Here is a 10,996-nt window from a genome sequence, read left to right as displayed (position 1 = left end):
GGCTTGATTTTTCATCTCTTAATGGTGTCTTTTGATGCAGAGATGAGTTTTTTATAGGTGACACAATTTTTGGCAGGAATATTACTAAATAAGGGAAACAGTTTCAAACCTCCTTTTTCAAAATGCTCTCTTCATTGTACAGGTTTCTTTCCAAAAGCAGTTCTCACTCATTTTTGAAACACAACTTTTACTTTGGGGCCATAGGATAAATGTATATATTAAAAAAAATTTTTTTATTAGCATATCGTTGACAGCTACTTGTCATCACAGCAAAGGTCAGAAAATTTAAAACACTTGTCTTTTTTCAAATAAACCTATAAAACTCTCCTTTAAGTCAGATAGTACTTCGCTACAAGACATCAGGGAACAAATGATTTTCATGATCGTTCTCTTATGTCTTTACAGAGGAGTATAAACATTTAAAAACATTTAGATATTTGATTTTTTAAAAATAAAAATTAACCACATTGCTGACATACTGAAGCATGTAAACTGCAATATTTTGAAATATGCTGACCATCAGTGAACCCAGGATAGGTTGTGGTGCAAACTGAGGCCTTGGTGTCAATCCCTATATAGGATGCTGGCAAAACTTCATTTCTTCTATTTTTACCATACGAATAGAATTGAAAGCTCTCATATTCTCTATTTGCTTCTGATGGAGATTGAGCCTCTTACATAATGCTTGAGTACAAGCTCCCATTTGGGAAGCCAAAAAGATAGAGGTAAACAGACATGTTGAAACTGGCAATTTGAACAATTAATTAATATTAATTTAACTATTTTTATTATTTGCATATCAATTGAACGGATTTTAACAGATCCATAAATTACAAGGCAGATCTCTTCAAATGCTCTAGTCACTAAGCAGATACTAAAGTTTCAATAAATATTTGATATGATCTTGATTTTGGCTTAAGGGAAAATGGGAGAGATGAATTTCTACTTTGTAGATGTGGAAAAAGAAACGCAATGACTTTCAGATAGTCTATGTCCTAAGACGTTGGGAGAAGAAAGAGGAGAGGAAGGGAAAAGGGTTGAATTGAATTAAGTAGTCTAATTTTTCTTTGCACAAAGTCGGAAACCTGAGGCCCTTCAGTGGACAGCCTTAACACAAATTCTGTAATGCATAGAGACAGACCTGCTAATGGTCGTAGTGTGACTGCAGAAGAGGGGAAGAACACGTGTAGAAACGAAAAGTGCCCCAGATCTAAAACTGCTCTGCACGTACGGTCCCTGTGCCGCTAGCTACTTTGGAAGTCCCAGCTGTGAGAGCAGCTTGGGTCTCCACACCTGGAGCCGTTCTCCGCGGCCACGCCCCAGAGGCGGGAGGAGCTTTCCTCGAAGCCCCGCCCCTGCCCGCCCTCCTCGCCCTCCTGCGACGCCCTAGAAGCCGGTGGCGGTCGCGAAAACACCGGAAGGAGCTGGAGCCGTTGCGGGAAGTGGCCGGGAGGCTGGTATCCCGCAGGCTGAGCTGCGGGTCCGTTTTCCGGCCTTCCAGAAGCGACGCCGCCCCCTCCTAGGCCAGGGGAAGAAAAGCGGAGCTGGTGGGAGGTGCGGCCGCAGGCCACCGTCGGCCGCGCTGGCGGGGCCCGTGGGGAAGGCCGTGGAGGTGAGCGCGTAGCTGTTGGGAGGGGCGCGGGGTCGAAGTGCGCCTCGCCTTTAGCTAGGGATCGGTCTGTGTTTTCGCTCCCGCGCGCCGGGGCTGTGGCTGCTGCAGCGGCTTCTTTTTCTTGGTTCGGGGTGGTGGTGGGTGCGCGGGTGGGTAGAAGGCCTAGGCCCCTCCGGTGCTCTGCGCTGCAGGGATGATTGGTGGCCTCCCCAGTAGGGGCGGTGGAGGATGCGAGTCAGTCGTAGATTTGAGGAAGGGTCCCCAGGGGGCGCTCCCCTGGGAAGCGGGAGGAAGGAGGGGTGAGAAGAGTCTCGAAGCGGGCCTCCTCTCTTTTCCTCGGTCTCCGCATGCCGGCTTATCAGTCCAGCACGGTGGGCGCAGGCGACTGAAAGCCCCGCAGTGCGCTGGCTCCTGGGTTCTGGTTTCGCTTTGCGGCGTAGTTGGGGTGATCGGACCCATTCGTGCAGCCCCAGGGGTCCCGTTATTAATTGTTGTCAGCAGGAAAACCTAGGCGTCAACGTCACCGAAATTTTTCTTAGACGAATATTTAATCCTTACTGTTTCACCGGTTACTCCTTGCGGTCTGTCCATCCGCAGCTTTTGTTTGAGTCAGTTTCCATGGTGTGTGGTTTCCCAGACCGTTACTCTTACATATTTTACCTACTACAAAATGCTCTTCATTTGAATATTTACAGGGTGCAAATTGAGCTGTTGGATGACTATGGGTGTTTTGCACTCAAGTATTTTTAGGGTTTACGTCTCATATAATCAGTATAAGGCCGGGAAAATTGGGCCAGAGGGGATAACGCTGGCAGGAGCATAGGCTCTAAACTTACGATAAGGATCTCTAGACTTATTGCTTAATAGATGTATAGAATAGTAGAATTTTTTAGTTTAATCAGATTATTTTTCTTTTAAGGAAAACTTGTTTCAAAAAATAATGAGGCTGTTCTAGTTCCACTTCTGGTTGAGACAGTTGTATCATTTGGAAAGGTCTGACCAAAGCAGATAATAAGCTATTTGATTTGAACCTAATACGAATATTGTTAGTGAATTCATGCTATTAATATAAACATGGGGAAAAGTAGGAATCTTATTGAAAGACAGTGCTAATTTTAAGGAAAAGTAATAGTAATAAGTTATACTACACCGGAGGCTTTATGTTATTTAATTTACTTTGGCAGGATTAAAATAAAAAGGACAGTACAAAAGTATTGCAGGAATAAACTATTTGACCTCTTGCCATATGCAAGAGGGATAGTCTACTTAAGATTGCTTCTTATTTTTGATCTGGTTTATAGCCAGCTTTCACTTTTTTGTCTTGAGCTCTTTATAACTTACGCCTTTATAACCTATTTGTAAAAAATAACTGTGCATTTAATGACGTTAGATTGTAGTAAATAGATTATTTTAATCGTTTGAAATTCAGAGTTAAGGAGATAATTTTTACATTTATTTATTGTTAGAATTTTCAGTGACCTTTCACATATACAATCTTATTTGATCCTCATGCCAGTCCTCTGAGTTAGAAATGCCAAGAAGTAAAGTCTTTTCCCATGACAGAAGCATTTCAAGATTGTGTAAGGATCAGAATTTCCCTAAAGCCTGAAATAATCTTGAAGTAACCTTTGATATAAATTGGAATTCAGCTAAGTATTGGAACACTGTGAAGTATAACATGGGACAGACTCTGGACTCTTTGCAAGGAAATGAAGTACATACATGGTGAAAGATTTTTGGTGAGAAACATGAAATGTAGTCATTTCCCAAAAATAAAGGAATAAGTAACAGCTTTCTTTAGTGTTGTTTTTAAACTTTTTTTTAAGTCTGCATGTGATTTCAGGAGCATTTTGATAAATAGGTTAGTCCCAAAGAGTCTGAGATAAGCTCAGTTTGTTTGTCTGTAAAAAGGAGCATGAATTTTGTACTAATACTTAAGAATGCATATATAAAAATAAATGTTCTTTTCAAAAGTTACTCTAGAAGGCTATGTAGGTCAATATCTATGGGTCTATCAGGGAAAGAAAGCCCTTTGGAAAATAAAAAGAATGGAACATGGTTTCTACCCTTAAAGAATTTAAAGTCAGGCTTGTAGTCAAGTAGGGTAGGTTTTTACAGAACTGTGGTAAAATGTCTTATGACTGTTACAATCAGGAATTTAGGTGAGGGAGACATTACTTGTGATTGAATCTTGATAGAGATGATATTTGAGATGAGTGAGCTTTGCAAGGTTTTCAACAGGCGAATATTGGAGAACATTTCTAAAAACAGTAGATTATTGCGTTCCTGGAAAGGTACAACTTATATTTGAGAAAGGATCAGTACAATAGTTTGGCTGATGATAAGTTATGATTTATCTAAGTTAGAAATAGGAGATGAAAAAGACAAATCACGAAGGGCTTCATTGAAGATGTTTGGTTAGAAGAGGTATGTGATCCATATGAATGCAGAATGAGCTGTAATTGGGAGATGATTGAGACCAAGAGAACACTTGGGCAGCTTTAGGTTAAGCAAGATCTTGATAGTGTCACTTTTTTTTTTTTTTTTCAGTACGCGGGCCTCTCACTGTTGTGGCCTCTCTCGTTGCGGAGCACAGGCTCCGGACGCGCAGGCTCAGCGGCCATGGCTCACGGGCCCAGCTGCTCCGCGGCATGTGGGATCCTCCTGGACCAGGGCATGAACTCGTGTCCCCTGCATCGGCAGGCGGACTCACAGCCGCTGCGCCACCAGGGAAGCCCCGATAGTGTCACTTTTGTGGCCCTTGTAGTTTCTCCAAAGTGCTATCTTGTAAGCAGACCTTGAGATAACATGGGTGCAGGTGAGATGCCAGGAAGCACAAGTGAGGGAGTGGGTAAAGAGTCAGGAAAGGGAAAAAAAGCCAGTGATGGGCAACTGGGGGTTAATCCTGTGGAGATTTTTGTAGAGCTGCCTTAGAATTGTCCTACTAACTGAAGGGTAGATGGGGAGTTTTTCCACCTACTCTAGTCCTCACTGATGGAGATTGTTCTTGAAATGTTTCGAGCACTTCCCATTGTCTTAGCTAGGGTTGGGCAGGCTCCTGTTGGTGGAGGTGGGAAGCTGTCAGGATACTATCTGTACCAGCTGCAAGGTGAGCTGAAGGGATGGGGGCCGGATGTCAACTGTGTCTGTTAATAGGCATTCTTATTAAATAATCAAGATGTGAAATAAAAGCCTCAATTTAGGTGGAGATCTAGAAGAAATGTGAGTTGAGAAGTGATGGATAAAAGAAGCAAGCAGTAGAATTTGGTAACTGGTAGAATATAGAAAATGAGGGATGCTAAAATGGCACTGAGGTTTGAGAGTTATGTAACTTGTGATTGAGGAGGGTTGACAGAAGGTCACTGACATTCAAATTAGTTATTTCAGGAGAATAAAGGAATTACAGTGTGTTGAAGAGTGTTGATAAAGTAGAGTGTAGGTGACCAGTCATTCAAAAGGGAAAGTAGGGTGGAGATTTGAACAGTGCTGCCACCCCTACTAGATACACAGTGTCTGACCCATACTTGATTGGGCCTTTGTTAAATTAGCCTCTAAATGCCTGGGGCTAGCGCGTCCTGAAATATGGCAGTATGGTGAAAATATGAGACTGAATGTGACATAAGAAGATTTCTTACATTTTTTAACTATTTATAAAATCCTGAAGGAGGAATTGCTAATATTTTTAGTAGAGGCATTATTTAGATGAATAAATTCTGATTCTTTTTTATAATCAACAATATTCTGGTAAAGAAAAAAATTGGCAAAATTTCTTAGAGTGGTTCTCATTTGAATATGGTGGTTGCAATTGTTTTTCCATGATTCTACATGTTCTACTTAAGTAGTTTTAATGACTGTCCCATAATGTTGATACTCTGTTAATTTAATTACCCCTCCATCTTGCTCAGAAGTGACTTAGGGTGAAAATTACCATCAGCTGGTTTGTGCTTCATTATATTCATTGATTCTTGTTCTCCATTTCTCTTCCTCTTGCTTCCTCCCTCTTCTCTCTTCCCCCTCTGCCTAGTGTTTGTCACAATTATTTCAACTAGATAAGGCTACAGTTGACTATACTTTGCTGTTATTGGACAGATTTTTTTTCTTTGTAGGAAATGCTGGTTAATGTTTACAAATCTTGATTAAGGAATTTTATTTAAAGCTAGGTTGCCGGGTTGGAGCTATGCTTTTGGGTGGTTTATTGTGGCAGTGTTAAGAATAGGTTCTAGAACAGCTAGATTGCAGGTAGAGCAATCAATTAGGAGATTATATAGTTCTCTTAATAGATTCAGTAAGCCTCTCATTAATTAGACTGTTAAGGGTCAAAGGGACAGATGTTTTTAAGAAAAGGGAAATTAGAAGATTAGTACTAAATTTCTTTTTCTTTGTTATGATTTGAACGAAAATTAAGAACGATTAGGGGAAGAGTTACAGGACTGTAAGATCTGTGTGAAGATTTTAAGGAGTTTGTGTTTGCTAGAATATTTGTTTAAAGGACAAGAAACACAGTTCTTAAAAGTGCTCATCAGGGGACTTCCCTGGTGGCACATTGTTTAAGAATCTGCTTGCCAATGCAGGGGACACGGGTTTAAGCCCTGGTCGGGGAAGCTCACATGCCGCGGAGCAACTAAGCCTGTGTACCACAACTACTGAGCCCGTGTGCCACAACTACTGAAGCCTGCGCGCGTAGAGCCCATGATCCGCAACAAAAGAAGCCACCGCAATGAGAAGGCCGTGCACCACAACGAAGAGTGTCTCCCGCTCGCCGAAAGTAGAGAAAGCCCGCGCACAGCAACGAAGACCCAACGCAGCCATAAATAAATAAATAAATTTAAAATAAAACAGTGCTCATCAGGGGACTTCCCTGGTGGTGCAGTGGATAAGACTCCACGTCTTATCCACTGGGGGCCCGGGTTCGATCCCTGGTAAGGGAACTAGATCCCACATGTGTGCTGCAACTAAGAGTTCGCATGCCACAACTAAGGAGCCCATGAGCCACAACTTAAGACCCGGCACAACCAAACAAATAAATATATTTTTTTAAAAAGTGCTCATCAGCATATTTTATAGATTAAAAGTCTCCACGGACTCTTATTATAGATTGATTTAGAATAAAATAAACTTTTCTGCCTATTGTACTCTTTGCTGATATTAATACTTCTATTGTCAATGTTTTTGGCTTGCTTTTGTTGTATAGTAATTTTCTTCTATGGTAAATATGGAAAAATAAGCTGTAAGGTTATTATAATGTTGCATTTTTACAATTAAAATAATTTTGAAACCTAGTATTTAAAATAGTACAGTTGGGCTTCCCTGGTGGCACAGTGGTTAAGAATCCACCTGCCAGTGCAGGGGACATGGGTTCGAGCTCTGGTCCAGGAAGATCCCACATGCTGCGGAGCAACTAAGCCTGTGCGCCACAGCTACTGAGCCTTCGCTCTAGAGCCTGCAAACCGCAACTACTGAGTCCACATGCCACAACTACTGAAGCCTGCCCACCTAGAGCCCGTGCTCCGCAACAAGAGAAGGTACCGCAATGAGAAGCACATGCACTGCAACGAAGAGCAGCCCCCACTTGCCTCAACTAGAAGAAAGCCGCACACAGCAACAAAGACCCAACACAGCTAAAAATAATAAATAAAATTAAAAATAAAATAAAATAGTACAGTTGGGGGCTTCCAGGGTGGTGTAGTGGTTAAGAATCCTCCTACCAATGCAGGGGACATGGGTTCGATCCTTGGTCCGGGAAGATCCCACGTGCCCCGGAACAACCAAGCCCGTGCACCACAACTACTGAGCCTTGCGCTCTAGTGCCTGCGAGCCACAACTACTGAAGCCCACGCGCCTAGAGCCCGTGCTCCACAACAAGAGAAGCCACCACAATGAGAAGCCCGCGCACTGCAACAAAGAGTAGCCCCCGCTCGCTGCAACTAGAGAAATCCCAGGCAGAACAACAAAGACCCAATGCAGCCAAAAATAAGTAATTATTTTTAAAAAAACAGTTTAAAAAAGTAAAAGATAAAATAGTACAGTTGGACTAGTCAGATTAGTTGTAGTAATGGAACAGTTGTATAGGTTGAAACTACTGACAGACAAATCAGTTTTTCTGCAGTCAGAGAATCTTAGAATTGACTTTAGGGCAAAATGCTGTCCTTTGAAACACCTGACAGTTGGTCTTCCAGCCTCTGTGTGTAACAATGATGGGGAACATCCTACTTCCCAAGGTTCCACCTTCCGTTTTTATATAACTCTAATTGTTGAAAATCTTCACCATTGACTGGAGTTGCTATTTCTAAATTTCTCAAGTTACGTAAAAAAGAAAAGATCTCTCTTACTTTGGTCATAATGTCCAAATAATTGGAATGCATGTATCAAGTCCTCCAACTTTTTTTTTTTTTTTGGCTGCTTGGAGCGACTTACGGGATTGTAGTCCCCCAGCCTAGGGCCTGGGCAGTGAAAGTGCCGAGTCCTAACCACTGGACCGCCAGGGAACTCCCCTCAAGTCCTCCAACTTTTGCCTTCCGCTGTCTAAACATAACATCCATACTTTCAATTTTTGCTTATAATAGTTAACATTTATTGAGTGCTTACTCTCACTCTGTTCAAAGTAATTTATATATGTTAACAAATGTGTTATATAACACCCCCCCAACTCCACGAGGTAGATTTTTGTAATTATCTCAGTTTTATAGATGAGGGAACTCAGGCACAGAGAAGTGACTTAACCCTGGTCACAAACCTAGGACATAGTGGAGCTTGGATTTGAACCCAGGTAGCCTTGCTCCGGAAACTTTACTTTTAGCCATAGTGTTGTCTTTATGAGGATACAGTTTTCAAATTATTTAAGACTGTCTATGGAAGACATTTGTATTCTGTAGCTTTTAACGTTCTTCATAAATAAAACATTCACTAAATAATCTACTTAGTTTATGAGTACAATAAGACTGGCTTCTCTTTTTATTGTGAAACCTATTCTGTTGATAAATTGAGTGAGAACTGCACTGTTGTTTCCTTCGTCTTTTAGCATCTAGAATCTAAATACCTGAAACCCTTTTTTTGGCCTTACTTTAGACAGTAGACTCTTTTTTTTTAAATTAATTAATTTATTTATTTATTTTTGGGTGTGTTGGGTCTTCGTTTCTGTGCGAGGGCTTTCTTTAGTTGCGGCGAGCAGGGGCCACTCTTCAACGCGGTACGTGGGCCTCTCACTATCGTGGCCTCTCTTGTTGCGGAGCACAGGCTCCAGACGCGCAGGCTCAGTAGTTGTGGCTCACGGGCCCAGTCGCTCCGCGGCATGTGGGGTCCTCCCAGACCAGGGCTCGAATCCGTGTCCCCTGCATTGGCAGGCAGATTCTCAACGCCTGTGCCACCAGGGAAGCCCCTGACAGTAGACTCTTTTAATGCCAATATAGAATACTATATCCATCCTTGTTAATCTTAGCTCATTTTTCTAAATAAAATGTCATTTCTTTAATTATTTTTATGATTTTATAATTAGATTTAACTAGCCTGTCTTCTGTGTCTTTATCCAGATTTTTGTTAAGAATTTTGAACAGTTCTGCCATCTGCTAATACAGAGTTTCTTCTGGATTCATATTAATCTTCTGTGTAACTAATAAATTAGCAACCAGTTCTCATGACAAGTTTTTTTGTCACAGTCGCTTGATTCTGATTCTTTATAAATAGCTTTACTTTTTGGAATAGACTAGATAATGGAATACAGGCAGTTTTTCAATATTAAAAGGTTCTCCTTAGGTTACCAACTATGTCTTGATGTGTAACAAATATTAATAACACTGGTCCCTATGCTTTTCCTGTATTAAAACTTGAATGTCTGCTATTCTTTTATTAGGATGACTGGGTCAGAATTTGGGGCCTGAAGATTTGGGGATTGTACTGCTAAAAAGTAATATCTTCCCCACCTCCTTAAAAGTAATATCTTCAGAAGCAGTTTTGAATCTACAGATGGGCACTTGAACCCCTGCCAAAGCTGTACATCATACAGCATGATGCTGTCATTTCAACCTGGAAGATTTTTCAGTTGTTATTACCATCATTATTGCTGAGGAGATTTCAAATTGTCCAGATAGGGTAGATAGAGGGAAAAGTTGTCTGATAAAAGATTGCAAAGGTCAGGACAAATTGAGGTCAAATTATGGAAAGCCTTAATTTCCATGCACAGTTTGAATATCTTTTGCTCTCTAGTAATTCCCAACCTGTGATCCCCAAGCTTCCAGAGGAGTCTTAGAGTTTTGTAGGTTAATAGTTTTGTAGATTTGTATATTTTGGAGATTAAACCCTTGTTGGTTTCTTCACTTGCATATATTTTCTTCCATTCTGAGGGTTGGCTTTTTGTTTTGTTTATGGTTTCCTTTGCTGTGCAAAAGCTTTTAAGTTTAATTAGATCCCATTTGTTTATTTTTGTTTTAATTTTCATTACTCTAGGAAGTGGATCAAAAAAGATCTTGTTGCAGTTTATGTCAAAGAGTGTTCTGCCTGTGTTTTCCTGTAAGAGTTTTATAGTGTCTGGCCTTACATTTAGGTCTTTGATCCATTTTAAGTTTATTTTTGTGTATGATGTTTGGGAGTGTTCTAATTTCATTCTTTTACATGTAGCTGTCCAGTTTTCCCAGCATCGCTTATTGAAGAGACTGTCTTTTCTCCATTGTATATTCTTACCTCCTTTGTCATAGATTAGGTGACAATAGGTGCGTGGGTTTATCTCTGGGCTTTTTACCCTGTTCCGTTGATCTGTATTTCTGTTTTTGTGCCAGTACCATACTCTCTCGATTACTGTAGCTTTGTAGTATAGTCTGAAGTCAGGGAGCCTGATTCCTCCAGTTCCATTTTTCTTTCTCAAGATTGCTTTGGCCATTTGGGGTCTTTTGTGTTTCCATACAAATTGTAAAATGTTTTGTTCTAATTCTATGAAAAAATGCCATTGGTAATTTGATGGGGATTGCATTGAATCTGTAGATCGCTTTGGGTAGTATAGTCATTTTCATAGTATTGATTGTTCTGATCCAAGAACATCGTATATCTCTCCATCTGTTTGTTCATCTTTGATTTTTTTCATCAGTATCTTATAGTTTTCTTTTGTAAAAAATAAATTTATTTATTTTTATGTATTTGGCTGTGTCGGGTCTTAGTTCCAGCATGCAGAATCTTTGTTGCGGCATGTGGGATCTGTCGTTTCAGTGAGCAGGCTTCTCTCTAGTTGTGGTGTGCGGGCTCTTGAGCGTGGGGGCTCAGTAGTTGCGGCACGCGGGCTCTCTAGTTGTGGTGCACAGGCTCCAGAGCATGCAGGCTTAGTTGCCCCGTGACATGTGTGATCTTACTTCCGCAACCAGAGATTGAACCCGTGTCCCCTGCATTGGAAGGCGGATTCTT

General features: G+C 41.0%; 1 protein-coding gene across 3 annotated transcripts in view; it reads left to right on the top strand.

The window, feature by feature from the left end:
• The first annotated feature begins 1,372 nt into the window (after positions 1-1,372).
• Positions 1,373-10,996, top strand: part of USP33 (ubiquitin specific peptidase 33) — a 63,886-nt gene continuing 54,262 nt past the window's right edge. For all 3 annotated transcript variants that reach the window (XR_010940910.1, XM_067726624.1, XM_067726623.1), the window contains exon 1: positions 1,373-1,612. The gene's annotated coding sequence lies outside the window, so the exon portion shown is untranslated. The remainder of the gene's footprint in view (positions 1,613-10,996) is intronic.

The sequence above is a fragment of the Pseudorca crassidens genome, chromosome 2 (assembly GCF_039906515.1).
Source record: "Pseudorca crassidens isolate mPseCra1 chromosome 2, mPseCra1.hap1, whole genome shotgun sequence".
NCBI lineage: Eukaryota > Metazoa > Chordata > Mammalia > Artiodactyla > Delphinidae > Pseudorca > Pseudorca crassidens.
This window is presented reverse-complemented; position numbering and strand designations above follow the sequence as displayed.